General features: G+C 44.3%; 1 long non-coding RNA gene across 1 annotated transcript; it reads right to left on the minus strand.

Annotated features, from left to right (window-relative positions):
• Positions 1-7,476: 7,476 nt before the first annotated feature.
• On the minus strand, positions 7,477-9,938 carry LOC125544158 (uncharacterized). The gene is made up of 3 exons (XR_007299297.2): positions 9,486-9,938; positions 8,805-9,400; positions 7,477-8,706 (listed from the first exon to the last, which is right to left on the minus strand). It is a non-coding gene; the product is annotated as an uncharacterized LOC125544158 (long non-coding RNA).
• Between the last annotated feature and the right edge of the window lie 12,608 nt (positions 9,939-22,546).

Raw genomic sequence — 22,546 nt, forward strand, 5'->3', positions numbered from 1 at the left:
GAGAAATAAATTTGAAATCATTTTGGCATTTCTAAAATAATTTTTGTGAGCTTTTATTGCAACAGTAGCACTCTTTCCTTTATTTAAAATTTTGTGGAACTTATTTGACGCTAAAAATATGTTCATGTCGTAGAAAATCTTTTTCTGAAAATTTTGATATATAATATGCCTATGTAAATTTCTTTTAGTTTTGTTATTAAATTTACCTTTTGTGTCTATTTAAAAAAAGAGTTGCACTTGCGGCCCATCCCTAATTGTTGCGCACATGTGCATCATAGTACCAGCGGGTGCCCCATTTTTATTCCTATATGGGCCAGGCCCAGCCGGCCATATTCCCCTCCATATTTTTTTCATAGTTTTTTCTTCTTTTCTTTCTTTTCAATTGCTAAAAAAACTGCAGTGCGCGCGGCCGGCCGAACCGCCTAAGGCCTTTAGGCCCATGCGAGGCGCCTCCCCTTTTCTTTTCTTTTCGTCTACGTTTAGTCCCACATTGACTAGCCTTTGACCCCTAAACCTTTTTTCCACCTATAAATATAGACCGGTAGAGCCTCCAAAAATCATCTGATTCGGGTTAAATCAATATTTTGGTTTGACTAGATTCACTAAATAAAAATATATTTCTACTCTCCGGCGGGACTTCTGGAACTTGTCTCCTCTCTCCGAAGTCATCTTTTCTCTACCTTATAAAGGTATATTTCTTCGTTTTTTCTTTTTATACTTTCGTAATTTATTATTTCTAGACTATTACGGTAGAATAATTAGATTATCAATTAGTCTATGTATTTATACATTAGACCTAGAATTCTTTTAGCCATAGCTATTTTTCTTCCGTAAAACAGCTTGACACTGATTTTTCAAATAGCCATAACTTTTTACTCGTTTATCCAAATTAGATGAAACCAGCGCATTTAGTTTTGTCTTGTTTTCATCTATCAAGTGAACCTTTCACATCAACTTTTTGAAATTTTCAAATTTCGAAATTTTTTCAGATTCATATTCAAACTTCTTTTGTTCATAACTTGTGTCTTATAACTCCGATTTAATTAAGTCTTTTTGCAAAACGAAGCTCTTGTTAGAAATTATTTTCTGTTGCAAGAGTTATTTGCCTGTTTTCAAAGTTTTCCGAGATTTTTTCTTCGATTCTTTTGCATGAGTGCTTATGTATGCAATTGCCTGCTCACGATAGATTGATTGGAGTGTGACGAGTAGAACTATCAGGAGTTATGTGTGCGAATCATCTTCATCAACAGTACAAGGCAAGTTCACACTTCGATCATACTTTTCATACCTAGTTTGTATGCATTAGTTTCAACCCTCAAACATTGCATGGTTAGGATTTGATTAACATGTGGGCATTGGGAAGTAGTTGATGAGGTAGGAACCTATTGCCCTTCATTCAACCTTGGGTTTATACGTTATGCTTATACTGCAATGTTGTGCTCGTAGACGTGGATTGGTTGAGTGTATCCAAGACAGATGTGAGAATTGTTAATTAACGGTTAACTTAAGGTGGCTACTTAAATACACATCTGGGTGGATTGGTTGCGGGCGCCTGGGGAATCCAGTGTTGTCCTAGGATATCCCGGAGTACCCGTGTGATCATCCTATGGTTCTCTACCCAGGGTCAAATGGATCATAAGATTATTCATGCTAGAAACTTCCGTGTGCAGCCACAAGCCATTATGGGCTCTGGCATAGTTGAGTATGTTGTCTGACCTCTTTCAGTGGTAGGCTAGCAGATGTTGGGGAAAGTAGGTGTAGCTGTGTATCCAGAGTAACGAGTTAATGCTTCTGAAAGACTGTGTCTCGGTCATCCGTTTCTCAAACACCATGTAGTGCGAGAAAACCAATGGAGGAGATCAAGTCTAGTGGGGAAAAGTGCGCAAACCTCTACAGAGTGTACAAATAATCATGGTTAGCCATGTCCCCGGTTATGGACATCTTGAGTGTCTGGTACTTGAATTATTGATTTGATCTCATCACGTTACTTAAAATTAATTTGTTGGGTTGATGATTATTAATTTGGGATTGAGTTGGAGGAACCTTCTCAATGTTTATCAACTACCATGATAGTTAAACAACAATATATTCCTTTGTTGTAGGAAAAAAATTGGCTTTTCGCAAAAACATTATGATCATAGAGCCTCCACCAGCCAAATATGCATGTAGTGATAGCTATTATTCATTATTATCCCATGGTGTGAATTTGCCAGTACATTCAATGTACTGACCTACATGGCTGCAACGTCTCATGTTGCAGGAATCTTACGACGAGTAAGTGATACGTTAGGGTTACGATTTCTACAGTCAACTTTACCGTTGGTGTTAATGGGAATCCACAACCTTGTTGTTACTTCCGCTATATGGATTGAGGTAATAGTATTTATGTTACTTTATACATGTGATTTACCTCTGTTATAAATCCTCGAGTACTGTGTGTGTTAGCATACCGATCTAGGGATGACACTGAAGCACAGAGACTTGATTCATTCGGGTCGGGTCGCTACATCTGCCAGCTGAGCTGCTGTGATAGATTCTTTGATTGGAAGGAAATGAGCCACTTTTGTAAGCTTGTCAATGACAATGAAAATAACATCATTCCCACGCTTGGACTTAGGAAATCCAGTAACGAAGTCCATTTCGATATGGAAACTTCCATTCTGGAATAGCAAGAGGTTGGAGGAGACCCGCTGGTCGTTGGTGTTCTGCTTTCACCCTTCGGCAGACATCACATTCATTCACGAATTAAGCAATCTCTCGCTTCATTCGAGTCCACCAATACGTCTGCTTGAGGTCATGGTACATCTTCGTACTTCCAGGATAAATGGATAGAAGAGAATTGTGCGCACCGTTCATTATGACCTTCCTTAGATCACCTTTAGGAACCACAATCCGGTCCTTGAAAAATAAAGTGTCTTTGTCATCAATGCGATAGCACTTGTATTTGGATAGGCCCTTGTCAATACCATGTTTCACCTTCTTCACCATGGTATCAAGGAGTTGTGCCTCACGAATTTGGTCTTCCAAAGTAGGAGTGACTTGAAGGTTGGCAAGAAAACCTTGAGGAACAACTTGGAGGTTCCGTTTGCGGAAAGCTTCACAAAGATCCGGTTGGAAGGGCTTGAGAATTAAGCTATTGCAGTAAGCCTTCCTGCTCAAAGCGTCTGCAATCACATTGGCCTTGAATGGAGTATATTCAATACTCGGATTGTATTCTTGAATCATTTCGACCCAACGAGTCTGCCTGAGGTTGAGGTTGGGTGGAGTGAATATGTACTTGAGGCACTTGTGATATGTGAAAATGTCCACTTGCCTGCCCAACAAGAGATGTCTCCATGTTATTAATGCATGGACAACTACCGCCAACTCAAGATCGTGAGTGGGGTAGTTTCTTTCGTTGGGCTTCAACTGACGAGAGGTATAAGCCACAACTTTCTTCTCTTGCATTAACACAACGCCTAGACCTTGTAAAGAGGCATCACAGAAAAACTTCAAATGGCTTGGATTCATTAGGAGGAGTCAAGACAAGAGCTGAGACTAGCTTCTCTTTGAGGGTGTTGAAAGCAACATCACACTCAGGTGTCCATACATACTTGACATGCTTCTAGAGGAGGTTGGAAAGAGGCTTTGCAATCTTTGAGAAATTCTCAATGAATCTTCGGCAATAGCTTGCAAGCCCAAGAAAACTGCGAAGCTGCTTGACATTCTGAGGAGGTTCCCAGTTCACAATTGCAGAAACCTTCTCGGGATTAACAGTGATGCCCTTGGCGGAGATGATATGACCAAGGTAAAGAACTTCATCAAGCCAAAACTCACTTGAAAAACTTCGCATAGAATTGATGCTCTCTGAGCTTGTCGAGCACCAATCTCAAATGCTTGGCATGATCCTCCTTATTCTTGGAGAAGACCAAGATATCACCGAGATACACCAGAACGAAATCATTTGTGTAAGGGTTGAAGATGAAGTTCATCATGCGAGAGAACGTTGGAAGAGCATTGACAAGGACGAAAGACATGACCGTATATTCATAAGAACCATAGCTTGTTCTGAATGCTGTCTTGGGGATATCTTGTTCACGAATGCGAATCTGATGATAACCCATACGAAGGTCAAGCTTGGAGAATACTTTGGCACCTTTAAGTTGCTCGAATAGCTTATTGATGTTGGGAAGTGGATACTTGTTCTTAATTGTCTTCTTGTTCAATGGACGGTAGTTGACGCAGAGTCGGTCCATTCCATCCTTCTTCTGGACAAAAAGAACACCACAACCCCATGGAGATGAACTTGGTCTGATCAGGCCCAGACGCCCTTGTTCATCGAGTTGTTTTTTCAATTCATTCAACTCCTCTGGTCCAAGCTTGTAAGGATGCTTGCCAATGGGTTCCGTGCTAAGATCAAGATCGATAACGAATTCAACTGGCCGGTGAGGAGGCATTCCCGGAAGCTCTTCTGGAAAGACGTCTTGGTATTCACAAACGACTGGAATCTAAGAGATGGCATTCAACTCGCCCTTCTCATTGAGAGAAAACAGTCGAATGGTTTCGTCACGAGCGGCATAGATAATCACATCATCAGAAGAGTGTGTCAATTGAATATCCCTGGTAGCACAATCAAGTTGAGCCTTGTGCTTAGAAAGTCAGTCCATGCCGAGAATTAGATCAATATCGGAGTCACCAAGAACAATTGGGGAAGACAGAAATTTACAGTTGCCCAACTGGACAAAGACATCGGGAGCAACCAAACTAGAAGTCATAAGCTTTCCCGGAGAAACAACTTGCATAACTTTGGACAAGATCTCTGTGTCAACATTGTGCTCCGATGCAAATGGGTATGACATGAAATAATGCGATGCACCAGTATCAAATAAGACTTTAGTAGGAATGGAGTTAACTGAGAGGTTACCCATGATCACATCTGAAGAATCCTCTGCCTGAGCTGCGTTCATCATGTTCACCTTAGCATGCTTGGGATTATGCTTGACCACTTCATTGCTAGAAGATCTCACAGGAGGAGGAGGCGGAAGGCGCCTTTGGTTGAAGCACTTGTTTGCATAGTGGCCTTTCTGCTGACACTTGTTGCAAGTCAACTACTGAGAGCGAACGATGATAAGGAGCACTTGACCTTGGAGCTTGAGACTGAGATTTATTCTGATAGCCTGGGTTGGGTGGGTGGGAAAATCCATGGCCACCTTTCCTCTTCTGCTGGTAGGGCTGGCGAAACGAAGGAGGAGGAAGCCAGAACTTATGTTGCTTAGCTGCCACATGTGAGCAAGAAGAAGATAGAACTGCATCCCTGACTCTCTTCTTTGAAGCCTCACACTTGAGCTGAGCAGCTTCTTGCTTGAGTGCCATGTTATAGAATTGATTGAACTGAGTCAGCTCAAGAAGAACGAGAGCTAACTGCAGATCTTCTCTGAGGCCACCTCTGAATTGATAGATCATACTCTTTTCGTCAGGAACGTCTTGTTTAGCGAAGCGAGCAAGTTTCTGAAACTGGATATTGTATTGGTACACGGACATACTGCCTTGCTTGAGATTGCGGAATTCCTCACGCTTACTCTCAGCAACACTTGTTGGAATATGATGAGCTTTGAAGTCTCGGCGGAAATCATCCCAGGTAATCACACGACCTCCTCTGGAATCTTTGTATTGTTGATACCAATCAGCAGCTTGGTCCTTGAGTTGAAACGAAGCAAACTTGACAAAGTCCTCAGGCCTGACATTGCTACATTCAAAATGCTTGCAGATGTCCATGAGCCAATCATCGGCGTCTGTGGCCTCGACGCAGTTTCTGAAAGACTTCGGCTGGTTTGCAAGGAACTGGTTGAGAGTAGCAAACTAAGGCTGATTGTTGAAATTCCCTTGGCCATGATTTCCTTGGTTGCCTTGACCTTGGTTGCGCTCTTGCAAGAGTTGCAAAAGCATCTGAGTGTTGGCGTTGGTGGCTGCCATGATAGCTCGCCATGCCTCCGGAGGTGGAGGTGGTGGCGGGCGGTTCGCCTGACTCCCATCATTGCGTTCCGGATTCAGACGCGTTGGAGGAGCCATCCTGAAGAGGGTGACATCCGTTAGAATCTTGATAGACAAGTTGAATTAACGGATAGAAATTGCAACATATAGTCTTCACAATAAACATTCGAACAAGGATGAATGAATGAATTCCAAAGTAAATCATCACATGTCCATCAAGGTGAGAAGCCACTTAGATAAAGGTAGATGAATGAAACAACAAGGTACGGCTGGAACAAATAAGTGGTCAGGATTACCCAATCACAAACCAAATATCTGCGGGAAGAAACACTAGAGCTACTTGAATTCCCACCTATGAACTCCCGAAACTTTCTGGTTATGCAATCAGGTGTTGGGTATACACGGAAGCATAATATCTCACCCGAACTAACAATCCCTACATCTAGTTGTATCCAACCTTCAACACATAACCAAGTAACCTTCGGAAATCATGTACCTCAACCTTCAAAAAGCATCTGTCGAGGATATACCCCACGGTGTGACCCGGTTGGAGATATAACCCGGCTGGGACTTGATGTTTCATTGGTGACCCAGTAGACTAAGCCGGCGGGAACAGTTAAGCAGGTTAAGCCGGCGGGAACAATTAAGCAGGTTAAGCCGGCAGACACAGTCAAGCATTGTAAGCCGGCAGACACAGTCATGTAAGACGGACACTTAAGCCAGACAGTTAAGCCAGACAGTTAAGCCAGATTGTAAGTCGGATTATAAACCAGCTTACGTTAAGAAGCCCAAGACGTTAAGAAGCCCAAGACATTAAGAAGCCCATGGTGAGAAGCCCATGGTAAGACGTCATTATAGGTTAAGTCCTAATCCGAGTTTAACTCTACATGTAACCCGCCCCTTCAACTTATATAAGAAGGGGCAGGGCACCCCAAGAGGGAGATGTTGAATAATTGTTAAGTCTAGACACAACTAGGAGAGCCGGAATTACGGCAACTCCATCATGAGCATAATGAGACCTAGCCACAAACAGCATGTAGGGTTGTTACCGGATGATGTTTCCTGGGGCCCGAAGCTGTCTAAACCCTTGTATTGTGTTGCCTTTCTCGATTCCGATCAACCCCTCACAATTTACCACACAGATGTGTTGGCCTCACGACTAAGTCTTTTTCACTAGGACATCTGCCGTGAAAATTCCACGACAGTTGGCGCCCACCGTGGGGCTTGCACACGGTGGTGATAAGTTCTTGCAGGGATCTTTCCAGGGGTCGAGAAGCTCACGATTGATCAGGGGAAGAAGAGCCAACATAAAATAGTTGCCCAAAATAATTCAGCATGGACAACCTTGGAGAGAGATTGGCAGGTTCATCATCAAAGGAGTTGGACTTGCTGTTGAGCCGCCTACGCCGGCTGGATGATCCGCCGAATTGCAGATATCGCCAAGTACAAGTTTTTATGGTGGATCACTGATTCGAGCAGCCGCCATACACTGCTACAATACCAATCAAAACAAGGAAACTGCTAGGACAGGTCCTGAGGTTCAGTCCAAGTGGAGACCGAATCCACAAATCAGTAAATTAAACACAACGGCCGGCCACGTATGCAACGATAGACTGAGGCCAAGGAAACTACAACACGGAGCAGATACGGCCAGAGACCCGGGCTCCTCCAGCACCCGTGGCCTTGTTTCGAGGCGCCTGCTGAGCCACTGACCTTGGGGTTGAGCCGCCGTCGTTGAGTCGCCCCGGCCTTGCTCCGAGTCGCTTCGGCCGCTTCAAGTCGCTGTTGCGTCTCCAAGCCGCCACTACAGTTTCTGACCGCTACATTGGCCATGGTCTATGGCCCTGCCTCCACAAGCCGCCGCGGCCCCTGCCGAGCCGCCGGTCCTCGTTGTCAGAGACGCGCCTATGAGCCGCCACCGCTTCCACCGTGATCCGCCACTGCAAGTCGGCATCTGTTTCAAGCCGCCCTATTGTGCCTCAATCACAAGTAACGTTGACCCGTCGCCCCGCCGTGTTCGGCCGCCACCGCTGCCCTGCGCCTCTAGCTGGCCCGAAATTCCTCTGGCTCCCCGGCCTCGCCTTGAGCCAACGGTCGCCGTCGTCGTCTCCAAGCGCCTCGCCTTGAGCCGCCATGCGGCCACTGCCGCCACGCCTTGAGCCGGCTGGGCAACCCGCCCCCGTTGACTTGAGCCGCCCTCACCAGTGTGTCGGCCTTGTGCTGCCTCTGCTTCAAGTCGCCAATGCCTTCGCCGAGCCGCCGCCTCTCTTCACCGAGAATCTCCTCAGCTGCTGTTGCGGCTCGCCCTCGCCGGAGCAGTCTCGATTCCAAACCGCTGGACGGACCTCACATCACCTCTGTCCTGAGTCGGCCGTCCCCACTGCTGGAACTGCGCGTCAAGGCCGATGCCGCCTGCGAGCTGCCGCGGTTGCCTTCAAATCGGGGCCGCGTTGAGCCGCCCTTACTGCATTGAGTCGCCTCGCGACCCTCGTCGCCCGTCGAGCCGCCGTCCGTATCCGAGATTCCATTCACCGCCCGGGCTGATCCCATCCGTGCCTGCTTTTAGTGAGGATGATTGCGAACATATTATTTGGGCTCTGAGGGATGATGCTGATAAATATCTCAAATGTCGTGACCTTATGCTTGGAAGTGGTGGAATGTTCCTTTTGTTGCAGCAGCTCAATAAGTAGGCCAAGCTCTCGATGTCCAGGATGCCACATGAATACTCTCCGATTTCTGCAGTAGGAAATCACAACCAAAGTTTCAAATAGTACGCAGAACCGCCTCTACTTATGAGAACATGGAGAATAATATACGCCGTGGATTGAAAATACCTCTCGTGGGAGAAGATGATTCCTCAGATGACGACTTAAAAATACCACATGAACTCTCTCACAAGTCGCAGCTGGAGGAGCCATGTTGTCTGTGAGTGTTTCAAATTCCTCAAGATTTCGCTGGTTCACCTATTCTAAGCCGCTGTTGTCAAACTGCCCTTGGGCCTCACCTACCTTGCATAAGGCGGGTCAATGCCGAGCTGTCGTACCTCTTTCCGAGTCACCCCATGGATTGAGCCGCCATGCTTCATCCGCCTCGGCCACCGAGAGCCGGCCTCCACCATTGAACGTTGCAGCCAGAGCAAGCTCCGCTTCGCTGGTGTCCGTTGTCGCACGTTGAGCCGGATCTGGCCTCGTCTCCGAACCATTACTCCGAGCCGGACTTCGCCCCGTGGCTTTGATCCATTGAGGATGAGCCGCCGCACCTTCGCCTTGATTCCGGCCTGCGAGCGGCCCGCCCTATCGCTCACCATCACCTTAGTCGCCTCAGCCGTGGCCCGTCTGCGAGCGAAGTGCGAGCCGCCGGTTAACCTGGCTTCCGCAGTGAGCCGCCCTCGCTGGCTGCACTGCTACGCCGCGTCATGCCTCCGCCTTTGCTGTGAGACCGATGAGATATTACAGTATGTGGAGAATTAACTACAGAGGGACACACTACGGACATCAAAGGAGACAAGTACGTACCATGTTCATAAGAAAAAAGAAAGATGGATGTCTTCTACGCGGCAAGCAGTGTACATTTGCTAATACCACAGGAAAAGGCTCCCAGTGCACAAGCTTCGGAGATTTATTCAGCTACTAGATACAAAGTACTAGATGCTACCTACATCAGATCTAAAACTTGATGTTACCCACCAGAGGGCCATTGAATCAGAGTAGAAGTACAGATGCTTTAGCTTATGTTTGTTGCTATCATCATAAACGCCAGATGCCAGCGAATTGAAGTTCGTTTGGGTTTCCATCAGACATGCTTGAGTTGGCCTGCCGCTCAGTGAAATCTGGCCGTCTGTCGTGCCGCTCCGACCTGCCTCCTGTATGGTCGCGGGACGCCTCCACTATGACCCGCCGCGTCGCTTTCACGGTTAATCTGCCTTACGTCACCGAGAACCGCCACGCCTGGGCCACGGCCGCAACCTCGCCTTCTGAGAGAGGAATTATTTTGTCCGTAATGACTACAGTGCTGAGGTTCATCCCCTTTCGCAAGGGAAAGAGAGAGGGGTTAAATCGTCATTGCAAATACGAAGATTGTTTGTTCATAGAACGGACCATCTGTTGTCCGGACGAATCAGGTGAAATCTATCCTGTTAAGTTTCTATCGATATATTTTTATTTTTCTTCGAGAACAATTACTCTCGTTTGTGCAAATTCTTATGCAGAATTCATCATTACAAAAGTGACCATCAAGCTATGGCCCTTGCTTACATCGGTCGGATCAATGGACAGGGTCATTGATAACCCATCGAGATTCAACATATTCCAATGTTCCGCTATTCAACTATATGCCGGGTTATATCACGGTCAAATATGGAGAATCTCAAGCCAACACATCGAGTCGTCTTAAGACTCGGGGGCTACAATGATATGACTCAGCAAGTTAAACCTGTCTCCCACAAAGCGTTGAAGCTCTCAATATCCGGTTTAAAATCCGGCTCAAGGTAAACCTGTCTCCCACAAAGGTTTGAAGCTCTCAATATCCGGTTCAAAAGCCCGGTTCAAAAAGAATTTATCTCTCACAAAGCTCAAGTTCTTAGGAAAAATTAAAGGGACCAAAAAGAGTCTGTTGCAAGGCACAACTCAAACATAGGTACCCTGCTTCAAAAGACCATTGGGGGCTGATTGTATTTGAATCTAGCTTAACCTCTTTTGGGTCCGACTTTGATCGTATTCGAATCAGAGTCGTTAAAAAAGTCTCAAGGTCATTTGGGGGCTTCCTGTTCAAACATAGGTCGTATTCAAACCAAAGAGAACATAGCTGCCGGTACCCTCTTGACTGGCACAATGCCAAACCCACTAGGGGGTTTCTTGATCATAATCGAATCATAGCTTAACCCCTTTTGGGTCCAACTTTGATCGTATTCGAATCAGAGTCATTAAAAAACTCTCAAGGTCATTTGGGGGCTTCCTGTTCAAACATAGGTTGTATTTGAACCAAAGAGAACATAGCTATCGGCACCCTCTTGATCGGCGCAACGCCAGAACCAATAGGGGGCTTCATGATCGTATTCAAATCCTAGCTTAAAACCTTTCGGTCCAGTTTACGGACCGTATTTGAATTAGAAGCATCATATTTTCTCTGTTTGGCTTATGTTTTTTTGAAAACAATCTTTGGTTTTGTCTTGAGACCTTTTTGTACATATCTGAAGCATATATGTGGTTTCGATTAACCCGGCTTGACTTTGGATGATAAGTCTCCATATATGACAATCATGAACATTTGGAAGTTTTTGGCTTCTAAAGATTGGGTTATCACCCTTACTGCACAGGTATCCTAAACCGACAGTACGATTCAATATCACAGGAACCGGGTTTCCAAACCGGATTATAATATTCAAATCTTTAATAGACAACATGGCTGGATTTTTATTATGGTTATTAATAGCCAATATTATGATGGAGGTCTTCAAAGTCGCTTCAGCACAATGGTTATTATTTTATTAATGGACATGATTTATTTTTACAATGGAGGGAATAGTCCCGAGTCGTTGCAGGCTTACGACCCGGCACTTGGGGGCTACATTATTCAAATTGAGATTACATCAAATATGCAAGTCCCATGTCACTGCCAGCATGCACCATGGCACTTGGGGCTAATGTAAAGTCATTTTTTGATCAACTTATTGAAGACCCGACTCATCCCATTGTAATGAGCCGGCCCTTGGGGGCTACCAATTGCTCCTATCACAAATTCAAGGTACACAAGCCTCGGTCCACTATATTGAAAGATCCACTACTCAGTTGGTAGAGTACAAATCTCTTAAACTTATGGACATGGGTTCAAGCCCCATGGTGGAGATTACATCATATGATGTTATTATCAATGAATTGTATACAAAGTCCCAGCTCCATATTATCTTACTGAGCCAGCCTTTGGGGGCTACACGTTGCTGCTCAAGTCTACATGATCATATTTACAAGGTCCCTGCTCATTATTGCATAATGACCAGGCCCTTGGGGCTACAAGTGATATGAATATAATGGAGATCTACATCTTCAAGCCGGCTGAAAATCAGATGAGTATTTCAAGGCTAATATTCTTCACAATATTTTTCTATGAGAAACCAATGTCAGCAAATTGATTATGAATCTGGTATATTGACCCGTACTTCCCACAAGAAGGAAATGACAAGGACTTAAGGATGATCAGGTGCCGGCTTACAAGAGTTCTTAACCCAGAGCATAATCTGTCAAAATTGTTCTTCTGTTTGTTTTACAGGATCGGCTTAACATGGATGAATCCAAATTAAACTGGGGGCTAATGTCGGGGATATACCCCATGGTGTGACCCGGACGGAGATATAACTCGGCTGGGACTTGATGTTTCATTGGTGACCCGGCAGACTATAAGCCGGTGGGAACAGTTAAGCAGGTTAAGCCGGCGGGAACAGTTAAGCAGGTTAAGCCGGCAGACACAATCATGTAAGCCGGCAGACACAGCCATGTAAGCCGGCAGACACAGTCAAGCACTGTAAGCTGTCAGACATAGTCATGTAAGCCGGACAGTTAAGCCAGATTGTAAGTCGGATTGTAAACCGGCTTACGTTAAGAAGCCCAAGACGTTAAGAAGCCCAAGACATTAAGAAGCCCATGGTAAGACGTCATTATAGGTTAAGTCCTAATCCGAGTTTGACTCTACATGTAACCCGCCCCTTCAAGTTATATAAGGAGGGGCAGGGCACCCCAAGAGGGAGAGGTTGAGTAATCGTTAAGTCTAGACACAACTAGGAGATTCGGAGTTACGGCGCCTCCCTCATGAGCATAATGAGACCTAGCCACAAACAGCATGTAGGGTTGTTACCGGATGATGTTTGCCGGGGCCCAAAGTTGTCTAAACCCTTGTCTTGTGTTGCGTTTCTCGATTCCGATCAACCCCTCTCAATCTACCACACAGATGCGTTGGCTTCACGACTAAGTCCTTTTCACTAGGACATCTGTCGTGACAATTCAACGACAGCATCCGTTATATGAGTTATGGCAATACTCCCGAACTCCCTCCCCAATACTGGGCGGCGTTGAGGTTATCTCAGCAACAACTGCATAAAAGAGATTTTCGATGTCGGCGAACTCAGGTATTTCAGAACTGCAACGATAAAATTGTGACAACAACACCTCGGAGCTCAACTCCCCGGGACACTGCCACAACCCCTAAATGTTAGGAGGCACAAAGAACAATGTTCTCATCACAAGACTATCAGAACAATTCCAAGATACCCGCGTGATCCTAAAAAAATTTCGTGAAATTTGAGGAGAGGAAAGTCAAAAATTCTATGTCATGAGGCCTCACCGGAGCGACAAAGGGACTGAGGAGTAAAAAGAATCCTACACTCCAATATATAATCCTAAGACTAAAACATTTTGTTCTAGACTCAACAACGTCAGCGATTCGATCAAGCAGGGGCTCCTAAGTCGGGGATGGCTCTAATTACCAACTTGTAACACCCATGATGCGGCTATATCTCCCACATGTCGAGGCATGACTTAGAGGCATAACCGCATGGTGGTTTAGTCGCAAGAGGGGTAATCTTCACACAATCCCATGTACTGAATAAGAAAGGGATAAAGAGTTGGCTTACAATCTCCACTTCACACAACAAGTTAAACATACATCATCAAGAGTATAATCAAAGGCCCGACTACGGAACCAAAATAAAGGAAGACAACCCCAGATGCTAGATCCCCGATTGTCCCAATTAGGCTCCACTACTGATCATCAAGAAACGAAACATAGTAATGACCCAGTTCCTCGTCAAACTCCCACTTGAGTTCGGTAGCATCACCTGCACTGGTATCATCGGCACCTCCAACTGTTTGGGAAGTATCCGTGAGTCACGAGGACTCAACAATCTCACACCCACGAGATCAAGACTATTTAAGCTCAAGGGTAGGATAAGGTAATGAGGTGGAGCTGCAGCAAGCGCTAAGCACATATGGTGGCTAACATACGCAAATAAGAGTAAGATGAGAAGCTACGCAAGGGTCGTGAAGCTAGAAGAGATCAAGAAGTGATCCTGAAACTACTTATGTTCAAGCATAACACAAGACCGTGTTCACTTCCCAGACTCCGCTGAAAAGAGACCATCACGGCTACACACGCGCTTGATTCATTTTAATTAAGTCAGGTGTCAAGTTCTCTACAACCGGATATTAACAAATTCCCATCTGCCACATAACCGCAGGCACGGCTCTCGAAAGTTTATACCCTACAGGGATGTCCCAACTTAGCCCATCACAAGCTCTCATGGTCAACAAAGGATATTCCTTCTCCTGGAAAGACCCAATCAGTCTCGGAATCCCAGTTACAAGACATTTTGACAATGGTAAAATAAGACTAGCAAAGCCGCCTGAATGTGCCGACAAATCCCGATAGGAGCTGCACATATCTCGTTCCTAGGGCACATCGGATGAGACATCCTACGAGTAAAACCAACCCTCAAGTTTCCCCGAGGTGGACCTGCAGTCTACTCGGCTCGGACCAACACTCAGAGGAGCACTGGCCCAAGGGGGTTAAAATAAAGATGACCCTCGGGTCTACAGAACCCAAGGGAAAAGGCTTAGGTAGGCAAATGTAAAACCAAGGTTGGGCCTTGCTGGGGGAGTTTTATTCAAGGCAAACTGTCAAGGGGCTCCCATAACCCCAAGCACGCAAGGAACGCAAAATCAAGGAACATAACACCGGTATGACAGAAACTAGGGCGGCAAGAGTGGAACAAAGCACCAGGCATAAGGCCGAGCCTTCCACCCTTTACCAAGTATATAGATGCATTAAATTAAATAAGAGATAATGTGATATCCCAACATATCCATGTTCCAACATGGAACAAACTTCAACTTCACCTGCAACTAGCAACGCTATAATAGGGGCTGAGCAAAAGAGGTAACATAGCCAAACAATGGTTTTCTAGGAAGGTGGGTTAGAGGCTTGACATGACAATATGGGAGGCATGATATAACAAGTGGTAGGTATCATGACATACCGATAGAACGAACAACTAGCAAGCAAAGATAGAAGTGATATCGAGGGTATGGTCATCTTGCCTGCAATGTTCTCAGAGTTGTCGAAAGCTTGATCCTTGTTAGCGTACTCAACAGGTTCCTCATTCACGTACTCGTATCCCGGATCTACCCAAAGCAAGAACACAAGCAATGGAACAACAATCAATCATGGAGCAATGCACAAGCAACATGATGCAATACATGGCATGATATGCAAGATATGATATGCAATGCATATGCGTGCTTCGGAAGGGAAAGAATGATCAATGCATCAAGTTATCAAACCAAGTATGCCACTGGAAATATGAGGTGATTTCGGTCAAAATCGATATAAGGATCGCCGGAAACGGATGCACGGTTTGCAAATGACAAGCAAAACAAGGATGACGCAAATCTGCGATTAACAACATGATAGCACTTAGAATGCAACAACAAACTAAGCTACTGCACTCCAACATAGCAACTAAGCATATGAAAGTGAGGTACAAGAGATGCTTTACAAAACATGAAAACTTATCTACGGGTAAATCACACTAGAACAGGTTCAAACAAGTATGGAAAAAGTGCAAAAGATATGAGCTTCACAGACTTTGTGAAAATACTAACATGGCATAAACAACATCAGGAAGCAATTTTTAGAGCAAGAAAACAATATGCTACAGGAAAATATCATAGCAACAAAAGGCGTGGCATGCTTCTACTAAATGCATAGAACAAAACTCCCTTACTGGCCATGAGCCAAAAAGGCACAGAAAATATGATGGCACCCATGCAAACGTAGCAAGTTTTATAAACAGATCCAGACTTGGTGAAATTCAGGACATGGCAGAAAACAGATTCATGATAGCAACTTTGCAGGCTCATGCCACTCACCACAAAGCATTACATGACAACACAAGCATACCAACAATAATAATACATGTTCATGAAGCTAAACATAGCAAGATCAAGTTCATAGAATGCATGGCTCACTAGCAAAACACATGGAAATATTGATTAACATGTTTACAATCTGCCAGGAACATTATTTAGCAAAAGTAGAGCAAGAAAATGCCATGCTTGGTCGCTCCAAAATTTCAACCAGAGGCGTGAATGGATAGAGCATAACCATATGCTCAAAACATCCTTATTGAAGTATCTCATAATAAGCATCGATGTCATGGTAGCAACAAGTTTACATGGCATCAAAATAACAGTAGGAAAAGGACTTGGCAAAATCCTAAGTGTCTGAAAACAGCAACATCACGGAGCCTACTTTGCATTCTTGTGCTAGTCACCACATAGATCACAAAAATACAATACTTCCACCCCTGTAAAGATGGCATGACTTAGTTCAAACACATGTAGACATCATGCTCATAGGATGCACACACGAAATGCAACAAAAATGACAAATCATCAAGTTCTGCTAAGAACCAGCAGTTAACATTTTATAGCACTCTTGCAACGAGGATAATGGCATCAATATTGACAGTAACATGCATGCAAATGACACTAACATGAAGAGCTTAACGAGACGGACATTTCGGCATATCATATGCATGATTCGGAGCCACGGTCATCGAGATACGCCATGATGAAGATGGCATGAAAATGCTAGGGTTTCAAGGACTTAGAAGAATATATCACCTCAAAGATCTAGGGTTCCTCATCGGCCACGCGAACCGAGGTTGATCCGGAGTGCTCGCCGGAGTTTACGGGGACGAAGAGGACGGCGGCCGGCGATGGAGAGGAGGTGGTCGGAGCCTCGTCGGGGGACAGAGATGGCGACGAGGCGGCGGAGGGCCGCGCGGACCCGCGGGCGGCGGACGGCGACAGGACGGCAAGGCGAGGCTTGGGGGTGGCGCGGGGTGAGTCGGCGGCGGTAGCGATCTGCGGCGGGTGGCGGCGCGGGCGAAGGAGCGTGGCGGCGCAGGCGGCGGGGTCGGGCGCGCAGGCGCGCTAGGGTTTGCGCGCAGCGGCGGCGACCGGTGGATGGGCCAGGCGGGCCCGCCTCAGGCTCGCCGGGCCGCGGCGGCGGCGGACACGAGGCGCCCAGGGATTGGCACGGGCGGCGGTGGCGACTTGTCCGGCGAGATCCGGACGTGTCCGGCGGTGGAGAGGGGAAATACTAGGGTTTCAACTGCGAAATTTCGGGGGGGGGAGGTGCAAATATATATGTAGAGGGAGCTAGGAGAGTCCAAATGAGGTATGGTTTTCGCCCACACGATCGTGATCCAACGACGGAGAACATGGAGGTGGTTTAGAAGGGTTATTGGGCTGTTTTGGAGGGGTGTTGGGTTGCAACACAAAAGAGGCTTTTGCGGTTACCCAGTTAACCATTGGGGCATCAAACGACTTCCAAATGGAATGAAATTTGACAGGCGGTCTACCGGTGGTGTATCAAGGCCACTTGACAAATATCGACCATTCCAAGAACGTTTTTCTCCCGGTCACGAAAAGAGACAAGAGGAGTGTGCCGGGTGCATGTGGGAGTATCGGATTGCGAAACGGACAACGGGGAAATGATCGGATGCATGAGACGAACACGAATGCAAATGCGATGCACATGATGACATGATATGAAATGCATGACATGGAAGAAATACAAAACGGAAGACAAAACCCAACCACGAAGGGAATATCATATCACATAGCCGAAAATGGTAAGAGTCGGAGTTACAAATATGGAAAGTTACATCCGGGGTGTTACAACACTCCACCACTACAAGAGGATCTCGTCCTGAGATCTAGGACTGAAAGAACTCCGGATATTCGGAACAGAGGTGATCCTCGCGTTCCCAGGTGGCTTCTCGGTCGGAATGATGTGACCACTTCACTTTTAGGAATTTGATTGAATTGTTGCGAGTCTTGCGCATGGTTTTTTCAAGGATAGCAACAGGATGCTCATGATAAGACAGATCTTCTTGGAGATGAATCTCTTCGAAGTTGATAGTGCGCTCGGGGGTCTTGAAGCACTTGCGAAGCTGTGACACATGAAACACATCATGCACATTTACGAAGTTCGACAGAAGGTCAAGTTGATAGGCAAGGTCGCCTCTTTTGCCAATGATCTTGAAAGGACCCACGTATCTAGGGGAAATCTTCCCTTTGATACCGAAGCGAGGAGTGCCTTTCATTGGCGAGACACGGAGGTAGACATGGTCTCAGATCTCGAAAGCCAAGTCACGATGCTTGCTATCATAGTAACTCTTCTGGCGCGATTGCGCAGCTTTGAGATTTTCATGGATGACTTTACACATTTCCTCAGCTTCTGTGATCAAGTCGTTGCCAAGAAGTTGACGTTCACCAGTCTCTGACCAATTGAGGGGAGTACGACACTTCTCGTCATAAAGAATTTTAACTGGGGCCTTGCCCGAACTCGCTTGGAAGCTGTTGTTGTAGGAGAACTCGTCATATGGAAGACAATCTTCCCACTTCATACCGAAGGAAATGACACAAGCCCTGAGCATATCCTTGAGGATTTGATTTACTCGCTCGACTTGGCCACTTGTTTGAGGATGGAAAGCTGTGCTAAAGTGAATGTTCGTGCCCATGGCCTTCTGGAAAGAGTCCCAGAACTTAGAGGTGAAAATGCTTCCATGGTCTGAAGAGATCAATTGTGGAATACTGTGCAAGGAGACAATCCTGGAGGTGTATAGCTCTGCTGTAACATCCCGAAATTCTAAAATTTGGAATGTTACTTAAATAGATAGTTTTGATTTTTTGTTTGATTGTGGAGTGGTTGCTTGTGTGTAATTGAGCGTAATTGAGTGGAATGTCATTTAAAGGACTTTCCCAAACTTTCATCTTGCATTTATTATCTCCATGAATTCAAATTCTTTTCAAATACAAAGGTTTTTTGAAAAATATTTGAATTTCATTTGGAAATATTTCAAATTTAGAAACCTTATGCAACTCAATGATTTTCAAGAGAGTAGATAAAATGACTTCTTCAAAACATATGAAATATGAGTTGGGAGTTTCGGAGAATCAAATTGAAGACCCCTTTTGAAATTATTTCCAATTTGGAGTTATTTGGCTTTTATTCAAATTATTTTTATCCAAAAATAAAATATATGGAAAATAGGGTAAAATGATTCCCTACATTAGAAAATTGGAGAGAAATAAATTTGAAATCATTTTGGCATTTCTAAAATGATTTTTGTGAGGTTTTATTGCAAGAGTAGCACTCTTTGTTTTATTTAAAAAAATTTGGAATTTATTTGACGCTAAAAATATGTTCATGTCGTAGAAAATCTTTTTTTGAAAATTTTGATATATAATATGTCTATGTAAATTTTGTTTTTAGTTTCGTTATTAAGTTTACCTTTTGTGTCTATTTAAAAAAAAGAGCTGCACTTGCGGCCCATCCCTAATTGTTGCGCACGTGCGCATCATAGTACCAGTGCGTGCCCCATTTTTTTCCTATATGGGCGAGGCCCAGCCGGCCATATTCCTCCCCATATTTTTTCCATAGTTTTTTTTTCTTTTCTTTCTTTTCAATTGCTAAAAAAACTCCAGTGCGTGCGGCCGGCCGAACCGCCTAAGGCCTTTAGGCCCATGCGAGGCGCCTCCCCTTTTCTTTTCTGTTTGTCTACGTTTAGTCCCACATTGCCTAGCCTTTAACCCCTAAACTTCTTTTCCACCTATAAATATAGACTCATAGAGCCCCCAAAAATCATCTTATTCGGGTTAAATCAATATTTCGGTTTCATCACTAAAAAAATTCTACTCTCCGGCTGAACTTCTGGAAGTTGTCTCCTCTCTCCGAAGTCGTCTTTTCTCTATATTATAAAGGTATCTTTCTTCATTTTTTCTTTTTATACTTCCGTAATTTATTGTTTCTAGACTAGTACGGTAGAATAATTAGATTATCAATTAGTCTATGTATTTATACATCAGATCTAGAATTCTTTTAGCCATAGCTATTTTTTTCAGTAAAACAGCTTGGCTATGATTTTTCAAATAGCCATAACTTTTTACTCGTTTATCCAAATTGGATGAAACTAGCGCCTATAGTTTTTTCTTGTTTTCATCTATCCAGTGAACATGTCACATCAACTTTTTGAAATTCTCAAATTTCGAAAGTTGTCCAGATTCATATTCAAACTTCTTTTGTCGATAACTTGTGTTTTATAACTCCGATTTAATTGATTATTTTTACAAAACGAAGCTCTTGAACTAAACTTTCTGATAAGGCAAAATTTACTTAATTTTGGTATTGTTAGAAATTGTTTTCTGTTGCAAGAGTTATTTGCCTGTTTTCAAAGTTTTCTGAGATGTTTTCTTCGATTCTTTTGCATGAGTGCTTATGTATGCAATTGCCTGCTCACGATAGATTGACCCGAGTGTGACGAGTAGAACTATCAGGAGTTTTGAGTGAGAATCATCTTCATCAACAGTACAAGGCAAGTTCACACTTTGATCATACTTTTCATACCTAGTTTTTATCCATTAGTTTCAACCCTCAAACATTGCATGGTTAGGATTTGATTAACATGTGGGTATTGGGAAGTAGTTGATGAGGTAGGAACCTATTGCCCTTCATTCAACCTTGGGTTTATACGTTATGCTTATATTGCTATGCTATGCTCGTAGACGTGGATTGGTTGAGTGTATCCATGACAAATGTGAGAGTTGTTAATTAACGGTTAACTTAAGGTGGCTACTTAAATACACATCTGGGTGGATTGGTTGAAGGCACCTGGAGAATCCAATGTTGTCCTAGGATATCCCGGAGTACCCGTCTGATCATCCTATGGTTTGCTACCTAGGCTCAAAGGGATCATAAGATTATTCATGCTAGAAACTTTCGTGTGCAGCCACAAGCCATTATGGGCTCTGGCATAGTTGTGTATGTTGCGTGACCTCTTTCAGTGGTAGGCTAGCAGATGTAGGGGAAAGTAGGTGTAATTGTCTACCCAGAGTAAAGAGTTAATGCTTCTGAAAGACTATCTCGGTCATCCTTTTCTCAATCACCATGTAGTGCGAGAAAACCAATGGAGGAGATCGAGTCTTGTGGGGAAAAGTGCGCAAAACTCTGCAGAGTGTACAAACTAATCATGGTTAGTCGTGTCCCTGGTTATGGATATCTTGAGCATCTGGTACTTGAATTATTGATGTGATCTCATCACGTTACTTAAAATTAATTTGTTGGGTTGATGATTATTAATTTGGGATTGAGTTGGAGGAACCTTCTCAATGTTTATCAACTACCATGATAGTTAAACAACAATATATTCCTTTGTTGTAGGGAAATATTGGATTTTTGCAAAAAACATTATAACCATAGAGGCTCCACCAGCCAAATATGCATGTAGTGATAGCTATTATTCATTATTATCCCGTGGTGTGAATTTGCCAGTACATTCAATGTACTGACCTACATGGCAGCAACGTCTCATGTTGCAGAAATCTTACGACAAGTAAGTGATACATTAGGGTTATGATTTCTACACTCAACTTTACAGTTGGTGTTGATGGGAATCCACAACCTTGTTGTTACTTCCGCTATATGGACTGAGGTAATAGTATTTACGTTAATTTATACATGTGATTTACCTCTGCTATAAATCCTCAAGTACTGTGTGTGCCAGCATGCCAATCCAGGGATGACACTTAAGCACAGAGACTTGATCCATTCGGGTCGGGTCGCTACATCTGCCAGCTAAGCTGTTGTGGTAGATTCTTTGATTGGAAGGAAATGAGCCACTTTTGTAAGCTTGTCAATGACAATGAAAATAGCATCATTCCCACGCTTGGACTTAGGAAATCCAGTAACGAAGTCCATTTCGATATGGTCAAACTTCCATTCTGGAATAGCAAGTGGTTGGAGGAGACCCACTGGTCGTTGGTGTTCTGCTTTCACCCTTCGGCAGACATCACATTCATTCACGAATTGAGCAATCTCTCGCTTCATTCGAGTCCACCAATACGACTGCTTGAGGTCATCGTACATCTTCCTACTTCACCATGGTATTCGAGTCCACCCCGTTCATTATGACCTTCCTTAGATCACCTTTAGGAACCACAATCTGGTCCTCAAAAAATAAAGTGTCTTTGTCATCAATGCGATAGCACTTGTATTTGGATAGGCCCTTGTCAATACCATGTTTCACCTTCTTCACCATGGTATCAAGGAGTCGTGCCTCACGAATTTGGTTTTCAAAAGTAGGTGTGACTTGAAGGTTGGCAAGAAAACCTTGAGGAACAACTTGGAGGTTCAGTTTGCGGAAAGCTTCACAAAGATCCGGTTGGAAGGGCTTGAGAATTAAGCTGTTGCAGTAAGCCTTCCTACTCAAAGCGTCTGCAATCACATTGGCCTTGACTGGAGTATATTCAATACTCGGATTGTATTCTTGAATCATTTCGACCCAACAAGTCTGCCTGAGGTTGAGGTTAGGTTGAGTGAATATGTACTTGAGGCTCTTGTGATATGTGAAAATGTCCACTTGCCTTCCCAACAAGAGATGTCTCCATGTTATTAATGCATGGACAACTGCCGCCAACTCAAGATCGTGAGTGGGGTAGTTTCTTTCGTTGGGCTTCAATTG

The sequence above is a fragment of the Triticum urartu genome, chromosome 3A (assembly GCF_056163025.1).
Source record: "Triticum urartu cultivar PI428250 chromosome 3A, HENAU_Tu73, whole genome shotgun sequence".
NCBI lineage: Eukaryota > Viridiplantae > Streptophyta > Magnoliopsida > Poales > Poaceae > Triticum > Triticum urartu.